General features: G+C 39.5%; 1 protein-coding gene and 1 pseudogene across 1 annotated transcript in view; one reads left to right on the top strand and one right to left on the bottom strand.

Annotated features, from left to right (window-relative positions):
• Nucleotides 1-6421, bottom strand: part of jak2a (Janus kinase 2a) — a 31895-nt gene extending 25474 nt beyond the window's left edge. The window contains exon 1 of the mRNA XM_040156925.1: nucleotides 5876-6421. The gene's annotated coding sequence lies outside the window, so the exon portion shown is untranslated. The remainder of the gene's footprint in view (nucleotides 1-5875) is intronic.
• Nucleotides 6422-10233: 3812 nt separating this feature from the next.
• LOC120806684 lies at nucleotides 10234-13052 on the top strand (annotated as a pseudogene).
• Nucleotides 13053-16163: the final 3111 nt, after the last annotated feature.

The following is a 16163-nucleotide window of genomic DNA, read 5'->3' as shown; positions in this document are numbered from 1 at the left end:
AAAATTAATCTGCACCAACTTTAAGTTAACCACTCTAATGTAAATATTTGCTGGATTTTAGTGGTTTTTAGTAAAAGTAAAAAGTATTCATTGCAAACACAGAGCCTGTGCTGGCAGCATCATGCTGTTGGGAAAATCTGCTCATGGTCCTTGTGCCACTTGAGAGAACTTGAGCATTTTTTTAAAAGAGGAATGGGGTAAAATTCCAGTGTCCATGTATGCAAAGCTGACAGACAAAACCAAACAGATTCAGAGCTATAACTACTTCCAAAGGTTCCTCCGGTGACTTGGAGGGGTGAATACTCGGTTTGCCAAGGCTGCAATCACTGCCAAGTCCATCATGTCCATCATCACATAATTACTTGGCTAATTTGGTTTTGTCTTATTTAGCTTTGCACAGGCCATCAACTCTACAGCTTTCAATCCAGCCTGAGCTTATGAGAAAACATGGAAAAACCCATCGGAAAAAAAAAAAAAAAACACTCAGCAAAAAGGGGAAAACAACAGAGGACACTCTGGGTGGGTACTTTTTATATTGTACACTGTGTGCACAATTATTAAGCAAGTGAATATTTTGATGATATCATCATTTTATCCATAATTTCCAACTCCAAGCTGTATAACCTTGAACTTAGTGGATTTAATAAATATCAGGTGATGTGTATTTGTGTGAGGAGGGAGGGTGTGGCCTAAGGAGATCAACACCCTATATCAAGGTGTGCATAATTATAAGGCAGATTCTTCTCCTCAGGAAAAATGGGCCAAAAAAGAGATTTAACTGACTCTGAAAAGTCAACACTTCTAAAAAGTCTTTCAGAGGGATGCAGCACTCTTGAAATATCTAAGATATTGGGGCGTGATCACAGAACCATCAAACGTTTTGTTGCAAATAGTCAACAGGGTCGCAAGAAACGTGTCGAGAAGAAGAGACGCAAATTAACCGCTAAAGATTTGAGAAGAATCAAACATGAAGCTACTAGGAACCCATGATCCTCCAGTGCTGCCACATTACACAACTGCAACCTACCTGGAGTGTAAAGAAGTACAAGGTGTTCAGTTCTCAGAGACATGGCCAAGGTAAGAAAGGCTGAAACCAGACCACCTCTGAACAACACACATAAATTGAAACGTCAAGAATGGGCCAAGAAATATCTGAAGACAGCTTTTTCAAGGGTTTTGTGGACTGATGAGATGAGAGTGACTCTTGACGGACCAGATGGATGGGCCTGGGGTTGGATCAGTAAAGGACACAGAGCTTCACTTCAACTCAGACGCCAGCAAGGTGGAGGTGTGGTACTGGTATGGGCAGGTATTATTAAAGATGAGCTAGTTGGACCTTTTCAGGTTGGAAATGGACTCAAAATAAACTCTCAGACCTTCTGCCAATTTTTAGAAGACACTTTCTTCAAGCAGTGGTACAGGAAAAAGTCTGCATCTTTCAAGAAGACTTTGATTTTTATGCAAGACAAGGCTCCATCACATGCATCAAAGTACTCCACTGCGCGGCTGGCCAGTAAAGGCCTTAAAGATGAAAAACTAATGACATGGCCCCCTTCTTCACCTGACTTAAACCCTATTGAGAACTATCGAAAAGAAAGGTGGCTATATTGGTCACTGATTTTTTTTTTTTAAATTTCAGAAATGTTTATTTGTACATTTTGAGTTTGTTTATTATTCGCTCTTTAACAGGTGAAAATAAACAAGTGAGATGGGAACATTTTTGTTTTTCATTTAGTTGCATAATAATTCTGCACGCTAATAGTTGCCTAATAATGGTGTACATCTAAATATTCTCTTAAGAAAGCCAAAACTTCACTTTTACTACTTAAATGTTCAGGTTTGAGGGTTTGTTAACATTTTGGATTGACCAAGAGCACTTTAGTTGTACAATAACAAAATTAATCCTCAAAAATACAACCTGCCTTATAATTGTGCACGCAGTGTATGATTGGTACACAGGGGGTTGTGGTGATAAATCAGCCTGCTCCGTGGCATCAGTCACCTCACATCTTTTAACAGCAGTTCTAATCACTTTGCTGACACATGTTGAAAATGTTTCACCTGCTGGGGAGGAGGGTTCACACCAACTTTGTTGAGTAGGGAGGTTCTGAGCTGCAATTTAAATGGGAATACATAGCAGCACAAATATGCAGCCAAGGGCCAATGTTTTTGTTGAATGAAAGGCAAACGATTATTTCATAACTCATACAAGTACTCTGGGATTAAAAAGTGAACCCATGCCACTATCCATACACTATGGCACAAAATGCAACTTTCAGGTGAAGAGAAGAAAATCTTAAACGTTGAAAAACTGCTGGCCATTATTGATGCAGTCCGTAGCACCTTTTGCTGCTGTGGCAGGACAGAATTGTGTAGCTGACTAACTGATTGTACAACTAAACAGCTAAACATTTGTTTGTTTGTGGTACCTTTAGTCCAATTACATGTCTGTGACTTTAATTACTGTATGAGTGATTTTAGCCTGTGTCCTATCTACTCATGTTTTGACAAGGAACCACAAACCCATCTGTCCAAGTAAACTATGCTATCTGCTGTGAATCTCTTAAACTGTTACTTACACCCCCCTCCCTTTTTAAAGCCTCCTTTATAATCTGTTCTCATATGCTTAACAGGAAATCAATCAAAGGAGAAAAACATTAGGATGGAAACTCTTGCCAAAAGCATTTGTTTGACTGTGGGATATAATCTTTAGTCACTGAGCAAACTTTAAAATAAGAGTTTTGTGTCTAAATTTCATATGGTCCTTGGTGTTACTGCTCACCCACTTCCCACTATACTGATGAAACGCTATGGTTGTTTCAACATGTTTACACTTCCCCAAAAGTGTCTACACTAAAGACAGTCCAGATTTTTTGTGTAATGTTGATCTTTAATCAACACAAAACTCTTGTAAATTACACTTTCATTTGCTGAAGAAGAAAGTGTCCTAAAGAAGGGGAGCCAGCAGCCACTTATTACTGCACCTGGTTCTGAATGTTGATGTATTTTTTGTCTGTTCTGTACTCTTTCATTCGTCAATGTAGATTCTTACAATTTTCTCTTCATGAAACCACCTTCCATGAAGAGGACACATTCTGTATACTCTCTTATCACACAGGAGAAAAAAAAAGAGGTGTGAGTAAAAGGCATTAGAGGCAGCTTTGTCAGAGAAACCTCCCATAAAGGGACTCACAGTTAAAGTGGCAATCTGTAGTTGAAAGGTATCCACACTTTGAAAAAATCTGAAGCCAGCAGTTTACAATATGTTATGTCCCAGTATCACTGGAGGCATTAAAAAAAATTTTGAGGCTATTTGAGCACAAATATGCTACAAGGGCACTATTTAGCATTGCACAAGCCTCTATCATGCCTTTCTGTTTTCCCTTAACATCTTAAAAAAAATATATTTTTCACTTTATGTCATCAACAAAATATACAGAACAGACCATAGATTATCATAAACAAAGTAAGCAGGGGAACACACAGGCATTCCCTTTCCCTCCCAAAAAGTATGTGTGTTTAGAGACATCGTTGGCTCCTGCTTTGTTAAGAGGACAAAGGCACTGTGTTTCAAGGATATTGAAAAAAAAGCATTATGGAAAACTTTTTTGTGAAAGGGATCCTTTTCTGAAATGCCTCCTACTGTTTTAAAAACCATGAATGATGGCTGAAGTAATGGAAGAATACACTTGCATCGACGGCACACATTTCCTAACTGTCACGTATTGGCAAGGATTTTCAGCCTTTTATGTCACAGTCAGTGAAGTTGCCTAAAACAGCATACTTCAAAAGATACATGAATCAAGGCTCCGGGAAATACAGAGCTATTTCACATTTAATCTTACACTAAACCACAACACACCATAGTGTGGGATGTTTTAATTCTTTTGTGTTCAGATCTAGCTGCAAGGTTCTCTATGATCTACCACTGCTAAGGTTGTACCAAACATAATTTTGGCAAAAATGTGACGCGAAGAAACAAGTAGTTGTAGCTTTGCTGTTGCTACTTGTTGAAGTTTAAACTAACCAACTAATTTTTCTCCCTTAAAGCAGATGACCGTGCTGTTCTTTGCATATGACCTGAATAAATCTTGCTTAATGTTACATATGACCCCTGATGCAAGAATAATGTACTTTCCCCACAACTGTCTGCACGTCTGTGTCACTGATTACGTTCTTCCAGTAAAGACCTAAATAAAAATGCTACATTTTATCAACACTGCCTAAATGTAATTTAAAGTTCACATTAAAAACAACAGGATCATATGTACTTACTTTTTGTAACATGAAAACAAGTACACAAAAGGACACTATTTACAGCATGTCTAACCCTAAAATAGATATACTTCTAAGTAAATCCTCGATGTGATAAATGTTGAGTTAATACTGTCTCCTTCAGCCCGGCAGTCCCCTTAATAAATATACAATCAATTTAAGAATCCATAGTAGTATCATTGGTTGGGATGGCTAAAATATTGCAAACAACACTGCTTCCCCTCTTAAACTAGAAAACAGAACCAACATTATGAAGCTTGAACTGGAAAATGAACTGACTGCTCTGAAGAGGATTAACTTACCTGGCTTGTAAAATTAATCATTTATAGGATAAACATCCATATAAATCATGTGACAGCACCATAGGCAAACTCAATACACACTCAGTTGCCAGTTTATTAGGTACACCTCTCTAGAAACGAATGCATTCTAATAACAGCTCCGCAATAAATCCTACCTACACAAAGGTTATAATGTTCAGACTTTGTTGAAACTTTTTTCGTGAGGTGTTGATTCAAGAATAAGGGAATTGTCGTTTCTACACCTTATTAACTAATTATCTAACCATAGCCATGTGCTCCAGACCTCATTATTTATATAAGCGAGGGTAGACAAAACACTGTCAATACCTCTCAGTATAATGCAGTACTGTTTAACAGCAAAACTAACTACAGCCTCCAAAATGACCGTAAAGTTGAATCAACCAGACCGAGAAAAGACCCAGCCCGATACACTGACCAACATTAATTTATCACAGATATATCAGTATCGGCAGATTTGTAACAACAAATTGCAGTAGACAGATGCCAAAGGTATGTTTGAGGTAATTTAGAAACAGTGTCTTTACAATGTTTGTCCTCCAGAGATGACCACATTTTAAGGGATCCTTATCAAAAATGAATAAATAAATAAATACTGACCAACATATTGTTAGCAGATTTTTTTTAAATTCCCAAATATCAATACTGGTATCTATCTCAAAAATCCTATATCGGCATGGCTCTAATCAAAACCTCTTCAACAAAAACTGAACATTTGGATAGGAGTTATTGCAGGACTCTTGTTACGTTAGTTTCAGTTAGATTTACAATAGAGCTGCAACTAATGATTATTATCGATGATTAATCGATTCATCCTTTTGTCATTCAAGTGTCACGAAATAGTGAAAAATGCCTGCTTCCTGCAGCCTTAAGGTGATCTATCTAGATAGCTTGTTTTTATTCAACCAACCAAAACCCAATGATATTTAGTTTTCCCCCAATATATAAACAAAGAAAAGCATCAAATCCTGACATTAGAGAAACTGGAGAGATATTTAGCATTTTCGCTTGAAAAATGACAGAAGTTCTTAAGTGATTGTCAGTATAGTTGCCGATTAATTTTCTGTCGATCAACTAGTCGATTACTGGTCGCCAGCTCTACTGTGGATAAAGCTACAGTGAAATATCACACTTGTTAATGGAGCATCGTAATGACAGGATGTATCCAACTTAGGTATCTCTGCTTTCGGTATTTTTGTCCAGCCCTTTCGTATTTATTGGCATGTAAGCGATGTAATGCAAAAGCGCGGTGAGTGATGTGACCTGTTGCATAAACAAACCTTGGGCTTATTTATCTCCGATTGCTATGCTAAACGGAGCCGGTGTCGGCTGGTTCGCAGGAGCTCTGGACACGACGACCCGCTCACATCATCCACACGCACCGCACACGCTCGCACGATTTTCACTCTGCCTGTTGTCCCCCGGTGCGCGGCGGCTGCCCGCGTTCTCCTGGTTCGGCACAGGTCGGTCGGCGGGTGTCTGCAGAACCGACGCGGAGTCCACATGGGCACGAGACGGGCTCGCGGGGTTAGCTAGCCACACACCTAACGGCTGCCGCTGTCACCGAAAGTTTCAGTTGCTTTTTGACTTGCCCCGTCAACTGCCATTTCGTCGGTCTGCGCATCGTGTCCTTAGCTTGTTTTTCTTTTTCTTTTTGTTTCTTTCTTTTTTTTTTATTTTACGTTTCACTACGACCACTCGGTGACTTCATTACTGTTTGCTCGTCTTGCCGCTCGCGTTTGCTGTTGACCTACTACGACCCTGGCTTCACCCTCTATTTTCTTGGCGTACGAGCCGAACGCAGGACATTGTACGATGATGATGATGATGATGATGATGATGGTGGTGGTGGTGGCGGTGATGGTGGTGGTGAGGGCGGAGCTGGATGCCTTCAGACAGTTCAGCCTGTACTCTCACACTGACTCGGGGTTTTCTTCTTCCGTGTTTGTCACACGGAAGCGTGGGTCGGTTTTTTTTTGGTTTTTTTTGTTTTGTTTTTACGTAGTGGAATCCCCCAGCTCATGGACATGTTTTCAAGTGGTGGAAAGTAACTAAGTAAACTTACTCAAGTACTGTACAGTTTTAAGGTACTTACACTCTACTCCGGAACTTCCATTTTGTGCTACAGTACCTTACGTATGGGTGGGTTTCAGGTTGAGTGGAAAATCAGCGTAAGTGGGACTGTATGACTTGGTAGCCGCCTGTTTTTTGTTGTTGTTTTTTTTTTGTTTTGTATCGTCTTGATGGGTGAAGTGTCACAGTTGTGGTCCAGCTCTTTTGGGCTGATAAGGCTGACATTAAAACGATTATCAAACACGGATCTAAATTTTGCTTCTAAACAATCCTCTTACCGTTAATGTCTTAAAATATACCAAAACAGTGTAGTCCAAACAGATTTTAAGTAGATTTAGACCCACTATCCTGGAGACAGTATTGATATTGTCTATACTATTTATATTTGTCAGTGAAATCATAAATAGTCCTTTGACGTGCTGACAAAATTTGAAAAACTTTGCTAACTCTCCTCTCACTTCAGACCCTGCCATGCCCTCCTGCCCTGCCGTGACCCCGGCTTTCCCACCTTTCAGCCACTTGACTCTTCCCCACCCACCTACTCACTCGATCCCAATCCCCTAATCCGCTCTTAGTATTTATACCAAACCTTTTTCCATTCATTCCCCACCGTATTGTCTATTGTGCTTTCCAGGCTGTAGCTTTTTTTCTGCCAAGTGTTAATGGAGCTGAACTGTTATGAACTTTTACCGGTGTCTGTGAGTCATGCTATTGAGTCCTCCTAAACCTGAGCCATGATAGTAGCTAACTGTATATATAAATGTGAATTTATATACATATTTATATACATATAAATGTGTATGTAAATGTGAACAGGAGACCTAAGCTTCTCAAAACTCAAAACTTCTCTATGGATGTTTTCCAAGTAAAAGGTAGTCTTCTGAAGTTCTCACTTGCTCTTTATTCATTTGTAATGCAGAGGCATAACCAGGATGTCTGTATGATTCTTGGAATTCCTATTATTTTGACTTTTTGTTTTGCTAATAACTTTTCTTTCTGTTTTTTTTTGTGTGTGTGTGCATATACCCAAATAGCAAAAGCATCATACATGGAGAACATTATGCATAAGTAACTGCTGTGTTCCTTTTTCTGCCTGCACATTAAAAAAAGACCTTGATAAAATGGCATGTTGACAGTGAACTGCACTTCAGCCCAAAAATACCAATCAGTGAGAGCTTCTGGGACTGAGAAAAGACGCTATATTGGCTGGGGTTCTTGGCCCTATTCTACAGAGGAATGGTCACTTTCAAAGGTTGTCTAAATCACATAAAATACTGATTAATGATAAATGTACAATATTGGTTGTCAGGTATCAAATATAACATTTGTTTTTCATTTCTGGATGCTTTATATCAACCATTTAAAGGAATAGCTTAAAGGAAAGCAGTAAACTATTATATGTAACAACTGCTACCCTTGCTATTACTTAAAATGGTAGTAACAGAACAGCTTGTGCTTACAGGGGTTGTTCTCATGTTAACTGGCATTTTATACATGCCATTATGATTCGGACAGTTTTTTGGCAGTGTGGCTAAACTAAATAAATAAACAACCTTGTCACATCTCACTTTTTGACCCTGTTTGCAAAATGGGAATAAATATTAACAGAGCTGGTGGAGTCTGTTTTCTGCTTTGATGTGTAAAATCCTTGAGCAACAAACGCATTGATAATGTGCTAAGCATGAAAGCTGATTATTTTTCTTTTGGGTTTTTCCCCCAAACCAGATTAATTTTCACCCTTACAATTAAAACCCCATATTGTGAACCTGTACATATTGTACCATTTCCTCGGAGAACTGATGATTATGGAGATGGTGTGACTGACAGTGATTTAACCTCAACACATGACTCATCTTTCATAGGTCTAGCAGGACTGGAGGACCTGGAAAACACAGTTCTTTATTTTTTCTTTTATTTTTTTTAATTTTGTATGAAATTCTACACTCACTCACTTTCATACATGACCTAACATTGTAACTGATACCACATTCTGTAATCTGATGGATGGCTGAACAAAGATACTAATTCTGATAAGACTAAAACTCATCTTTTGGCAGAGCAACTGTAACAACTACACTTGTCACAGACAGATGTCTGGCCTGATGCCTTTTTTTGGGCATTGGCCCCTCTGCTCTCCAACAGTGAAAACATTTCAGTGTAGTTTAAAATCCGTATCCTCAGAAATAATGGCAAAAGTTACAACAGCATGGCTGCTGAATATTCAATATTATTAGCTCTTTGGGGTCCATCCAACCTCAGACTGTCTTCACATGCTTTCTCTTTTGGATTCCATAAGTACATATTTGTGTGAAGGGTTGTGCATGAGAGAGAGGGCATCACTTATAGTTTTGCCTCTTCCTTGTGAAAGGGAATCGAACCATCTTCAATATTTTAAAGTCATTGTACTCACCTGCAACTTTTGTTTCTTTTCAGATGTTGCCAGCGGACCACCAACCTCAGTCTCATCTCCACTGCAGAGTTTCACTGTGCATATTAACGAAGGCTGTGAAGTACATTTCACATTTATAGTACAGGTCAAGTTCTGACTAAAGTACTTCTCATGAAATACAGTGGAAAATCACAGCTTCCAAAATGGCAGCGGGCAGCAGCCCAACAGATAAATTAACAACAAATTATTATTTTTTGCAAGTACCTCTCTTCTAATTGTCTTCATGTTAAGACTGTTGCACTGTCAGCTCCATCGCAGTTAGTTTTAGTTTTAAAGCCAACACAATACTTAAAGGGCCTCTTGGTAAATTTTAAAAAAAATCTATTAATGATTTATATATTTTGATAGAATATCCGTATATACCACACTAATAAAGACAAATATAAATAATCCATCCATCAATAATCTAAATTGCAATGCTAATGTAGTCCATTGTAGGAAAAGATTTGCACCTCTGTGCATGTTGGTTTTTAGCGTTGCTCCTGTTTGAAACAGCTGAATTGCATGCTCAATGCTTGTGTAGCCTAAAAACCCGGGTGAAGTAAAGGCACGGAAGGTGTCACTAAGGGGTCATGCGCAACACAGACTGCTGCCTGAAGTTAAGGTCATAGGGTAACTGTGTTTTTGAAACAAGAAAAGCAGCATTTCTCACCAGCTGGATCCATCGTGAAGGGATGAGCCTGTTGTAAAAGGTGGGACTGGATCATCATGACCATATGTGCTCTCTCTCCCTCAACCTCTCTCTCTCTGCTATTTTACTGACTGTACTGCTTAAATTTAGCTTAATGACTAAATTGAAGACCAAAACCACCCCGTGATGGTGATGATAGGATGTTGGAACTGTGAGGCTTTAAATTAATGGATATAGGCCCAATGTATGTGCAGTAGTTTCATCAGGAGCGCCAAAACTTATATCATATTTAAGTTTAAAAAATGTACTCACAGTGTTCAACTGCAAGACGCAGAAAGGGCTCACAAGTTATTTCAGAATAAAATTTAATTAAAAACTTAAATATTGACTATATACTTACAGATATTTATGGAATAATAAGGTAATCTATGCAATTTACAGTATTTCTGTATTCACACTTTTTTTTTAAAATTTGATAGACCATCATGTCAGGCTCCTCTGACACTCTAAAGTTTTGTCTCCCCACCCACAGTGACAACATCCTCAGCAAAATGAATGCTCTGAGAGAGCAGCACCGCTTCTGTGATGTCACACTGCTCCCTGGAGGCCCACGGGGCGCAACTGTCCAGCCTCTCCATCTCCATGGTCACAGAGTGGTGCTTGCAGCGTCCTTAGACTTCCTACGTGACCAATGTCTGCTCCTCGAAGGCCGGGCAGAGCTGAGTATGGGTGTAGTTTCCAGTGTGGAGGTTGGTAAGAGACTGTTGCTGTCCTGCTAGACCAGGCTCCTGGGGGTACAATATAACCTGCGGCTTCTCTGGACTCTACGGTGATAACAGAGCAGAATATCCAGAATAAAGTCATATCCCCAGGTGTATCTCTGTTTCCTGTTTTACTGTGCAATCTAGATGAAATTAAAAACAAATCAAAAACCTGTGTCAGAATGACAGGATAAAGGAACTGCATCAGGAGTTAAAGAATCAAAACAAAAAAGGAACAAACATACTGCTACAACATCAAAAGAGTAAGTATTATGATATGGAGGTGATATGAAAAGTTATAGAAGACTTGAATCAGGGGTTGTAGTTCTGTTCTTGTGTGCAAGTTTAACGCATGCAAGTGGAAGTTTGGTATGAAACTTGTACTGTTGGTTGTTTTTCGTTATTATTAATTCACTGTTTTCCTTGATTTCCATTATTTATCTTTCACTGCCTTGGGTCCCTCTGAGGGAGAGGTGTGCCCAGGCCCTGTCCCAGTACCTCAGTCCCACCTTGGCATTGTTTAAACTGGAGAAACAATCAGAGGAGAAGGAAATCCTGCTGCCAGACAGTGACTGGCCAGGCTCCAGCTTCAAAAATCAGGAGGAAAGGGATGCAGCCCAACCTAGCACTAGTATCCAGGAAGCAAGTACAAGGGAAAGGGGAGCGATTGTGATTCAGTCCAAGTTACGGGTGGATAGTCAAGGACAGAGAGGTTGGAGAGGATAGGAGAGTGGTTAAGGCTAAAATAGAGTCATCTGACGACGCACCATGTTTTTTTAACACCCTTCAGTCAGGGGACAGTGGAGGCACCCAGGCTGTCCACACAAACAAGCCATCCTATTAAGTTCACCACATTACAGGTACCCTAAGATGTAAGCTACACCCTCCTACAGCTGTCCAAGATCATATATCCTCCACAACCATAGGAGGTTCTGCTTAACACGAAGAGGTGGTGGGCAGTTCCCAAAACCCAGATGAAAGGCTCTCAGTGGCAGCTCAACCACAGGACTGTGGAGAGCTGAGGGACACCAATTTATTTTGCCTCTCTAAAGCACATCCGTCAAAGAGTCATTATTCTGGAGATGAGCTGACAGACGATTCGGACAGCCGGAGGCCGTACCTGTGCAGGAGGTGTGACAGAGTCTTCCGGCACCTGGAGAGCTACGTGGGACACTTGAGGGAACACAGAGAGTACCTGTGTTTGGTCTGTGGGAAAGGCTTTTCCCAGAAGAGTAACCTGACTCGCCACACATGCGTCCACACTGGTCTCAAGCCTCTTAGACGCCAGCTGTGCCACAAGACGTTTTTCTCAGACAGCCCCACTACGGGACCATCTCAACCTGCACACAGGGGACACGTCCCATAAGTGTAACTACTGTGCTGTACACTTTGTACACAAGCCAGGCCTCAGGCGCCACCTGAAGGATATTCATGGTAAGAGTAGCCTGCAAAATGTGCTTGAGGAGCCTGTGGGCTGACAATGATGTAGCAGTTTTAGCTTATGTTTAGTTAATGCAGTTGGTCTTAATTGTTTGTCTTGATAATTATTTTGGGAGGATGTCAAATAAGATGCCAGAACACGCAATTAAGCAATATGACACAAATTAGTTTGAGGGAAATAAAGAAAGGGTGTGTCAGTTTAAAAAATGCATTATTTTCTGGTACATTGATTTTCATTTTTAAACATTTGAGCAAAAATATTGAGCACAGACGATCTTGCTTGCTGCTACACCAGTGTCCTACATTACACAGACTGAGAATCACTGGGTCAATGTAAAATGTGGCTAATGGAAAGTAGTAAGGTTCCTTTTGTGCCTGCCTTGTGCAGTGTTTTCCTGATCTCTGTGGGCACACTCGACTGAATTATGTCCCGCAGCATGCAGTGTACAAATTTCATTTTGCTATATCATCTGCCTTGTGTAATAGTGAATGCAGTCTCATAGAGGGTTGAGCCAATGTTTCCAACATCTCTGAGACAGCTTCTGCATTTTATAGTGTGTACAGACAATGAAATATAAGCCTCTGCTCCCTCTTCAATCAAAGATTATTCTGCTATAATAAGAAGACAAGCCATATCTAAATATCTAAAGTACAAGAGGAAAAATTTCAACTGAAAGACAAAACATATATTGATGAACATTGCTGTAATTACTGCAACAAATTCCATCGTTCCTTGGCTTGTTTTCCCTTTTTTGTGAAATACATTGTGACTATTGTAAGATAGATAGATAGATAGATATACAGATAGATACTTCCAGTTTTACAGTGAGGCTAGTATCAGCAGAAAAGCATTGCTTCACCATTTGACCCCAGTGAAATTGTATGCAGCTCGCTGAGCATTACGTTATAAGTGAGTGGGTTGTCCCACATGGCTGAGAGGGTTTCCATGCTCTCTAACTCTGTTCCTTCCCTTCATCTGTCTCCTTTTCTCCTTCTTTTATCCTTTCGGCCCAGAAATGTCATCGTCACTCATCTCGGTGAATGGAACACTAGTTGTTGCGCTCCTCGGGGCATCCCAGACGCCACGGGCAGGAAATTCGTGAGTCTGTGTGCAGACAAATAATGAATGCATGGTGGGGTCTCTATATCCAGTACAGAAATGACTGCTGAGGATGTGTGTTTGTGTGTGTGAACAAGTAAGACATAGAGTACGCAGAAATATATTCAAAGATATAGCCAAGCATCTGAAGTGTATCTAACAATTTCCCCCTGCATTAAAAGAGACACCCATACCCTGCATCAGAACAGTTTGCACATAATACAGTAATGTTGTTAGCAAGTTACAGTCAACCAAATTTCTCATTTGTGAACATAAACCCTTTGTGTGTGATATGATGTTGAAGGAATTAGCTACACAAAATACTCAACTTGACATGGTTTGATCATGTCATTGTTCCACTAATGTCAAATCCAGTAGTGTATCTGCCTGAAGTAGGTCAAAATACATACACGCACATGTCCGTGCACACAGAGTTTTACACACAAACACACACAGACAAACAGTAAATGTGGCCTTCAGGGCACCTCCATTATGAATGAGAGACAGAGGTATAAAATATGATGACAATGAAAGGGAATGGGAAAGATGGAGGAGCAATACTAGATACAGAGATGGGAACGAAAAAGGAAGGAAAAAGATATTGAGAAAAAGCATTTTCTTTGGGCGTATGATGATTAAACACTGTAAGTATTTATTGTATGCACGTATATGACCATGACTTTGCCTGTTTACTCTGATGTTGGTGGGAAAGGTGGTTTTTATACAGCTGCGTCCACAGTGTGGCAAGATGTCAAGATGAGCCACAATGAAGGAGATGGAAGGTGAAAGACCCCTCCTTCATCACCACAGCTGATGTGCCTTTGAGCAGGGCCCTCAATCCCTTGCTACACCTGTAGAGCTGAGTGGAGCTGTTCGGCGGCAACAGATCGGACAGGGGTTGTACAGGTGTGTGCAGCAGAATTCTCCCGACAAAGATGCCCTCAGCAAAACTACCTTTGATAAATAAAGCTTTAAACATTACAGTGAAATGTAGTTTTGTCTGATGTTTCTCTGATGCTAAAAAGCACGCTCATCATCTTTCAGCAACTGGGAAATTCAAAACTGCAGCAACAACTGTAAAAATCTACTATTCAGCCCAACCAAAGAAACAAGCAGGACAAAGAGTCTACAGCCTCGCTACCAGGTCAGGCACAGTCAGAAGGGTAATGCTAATCCTGATGCTGAAAGGGTGTAATGTTTACCATGTTCAGTAAACAGTAAGCACAGCTGAGGCTGATAATAATGTCATTAGTTTTGCAGGTATTTGGACTAACATTTTTTTTAAACATTAATTTTATTGATTTTTATGTTTTGTTAGAAAAACAGATGAACTTAAAGGAATTGGTTACACAAGAGTAACCAATTCAACAAATCCATTCAACAATTTTACATAAATAAAAATAATAATAAAATAGCAATGACTATAATGATAACAATAATAGTACGGATGAACAAAAGACAAATAATAGTAAAATAAAAAAAAGAATGATATGATGAAATAACAATTGACTAATTAAAAGTAAAGAATGGATAGTAAACAAAATGTATAATAATAGTAAGATGGTAATGATAAAAATAAAAGACCAAGATAAAAACAGAAATACAAACAGAATGAGTAGACCAGTTTATTTGTGGAAGTTTGGTACGGTCTGCCTATGTACTGTTCTAAAAAGTCTATCCAAGCTGGTCATGTCTGTTGAAATATTTGGGGAGTCCTTCTTAGGTTGACTTCATTTGCTCATAGTGAATGAAAAGGAGGATCTTCTTTTATCCAGTCAGACATTATACATTTATACATTTTTTTTTGCAGCTGTCATTGCCAAACAAAAAAAACATACATAAAAACAGATGTGAATGTTATATGAATGAACCATGTGAATATTAGCAATAAACTAATTGTTCTACTATTTGATTCAATTGAGTTTCTCTGGCCAAGTACAATTTGTCTCCTGGTCCTTTTTTGGTGGTGATCGCATGTGATCATCTCGATTCGTCGTGTAACAGAGACTTTTGCGTGACAATGGGAAACTAGGAGTAAAAATCAAAGGGAATATTCATATGGGTCTGCTTTTTGGAATTACCTGTGATTTTCTTCAATAAGGAAGATAATACTCAATACTGGGATTCTTCTCAATAAAAAAATTATCAAAGTATATCTTTCTGTACAGTAATAATACCTTAATGCATTCTTTCATAGCAGAGTAGACTCACTATTAAAGCCAAGTTTTCTTGAAATCCGTGGCACTACGGTACTGTGTAAGTTTTCTCATGAACTAAATTAAAGCTGAGGTTTTAAACATTAATTTGTGCTTTTACTGCAGGTTAATGATATACAGCATAGTATGCTGACCTCTTGATCCCATGTCTGCAACACCGACTGGCCACTTTAATGTCTGCAACACTGGCTGGCTGCCCTCTGATTATGTCAACAGCCCAGGCCAGACAGTGAGTCTCACATGAATGAAGCACCCAAATAACACATTCAGATCCGTTGGTTCAATTACTATTTAATTTTTATTTTCATCCAGACTCATGATGTAACTGAGCTCCTTGGAGTCCCAGATGCACCACTCAGGGCCACAGAAACAGGTGCCTGTTTAGATTGTCACAAACTAAAGTGACTTTTTCAAAGCATCGGCATACTACATGTGCAAACAGCACTGATGAGCGGGAGTTGGGGTGCACAAGATGTCAGATCTTACATGTTGCCAACACAGAAACATGCCGTTTTGCTGTGGGAATAATGCATCATGCCATAAAGCACATGTGCCGTGAAGACTGCCGCTTCTGATGACATGGACAGATCTGAGTTTCAGCCCACAGAGAGCAGTGCGACAACGATTTTCTGCCCTGGGAAGCAGACGTGTCACTTAATCCTAAAATTTTTATTATATATATAGAAAGTATATAACATGCTTACAGCTAAAAAAAAAAAAAAAAGAAAAAAGAAAGAAAAAAAGTGATTTAGCAAAGATTTTGCCATCAAATATGAATCATATGGTAAACTGGAATCACACATGTCATCACAATGAGTAGGCTTACCTCCCCTGTAGTGAACAGCAGGTCATTGAAGTGAGTTATTACTACAGTATGACACGATTATAAACACCACAGG

This window comes from Xiphias gladius, chromosome 20, assembly GCF_016859285.1.
Source record: "Xiphias gladius isolate SHS-SW01 ecotype Sanya breed wild chromosome 20, ASM1685928v1, whole genome shotgun sequence".
Classification (NCBI taxonomy): domain Eukaryota; kingdom Metazoa; phylum Chordata; class Actinopteri; order Istiophoriformes; family Xiphiidae; genus Xiphias; species Xiphias gladius.
The sequence above is the reverse complement of the archived record's forward strand: the minus strand, read 5'-3'. Positions and strand labels throughout refer to the sequence as shown.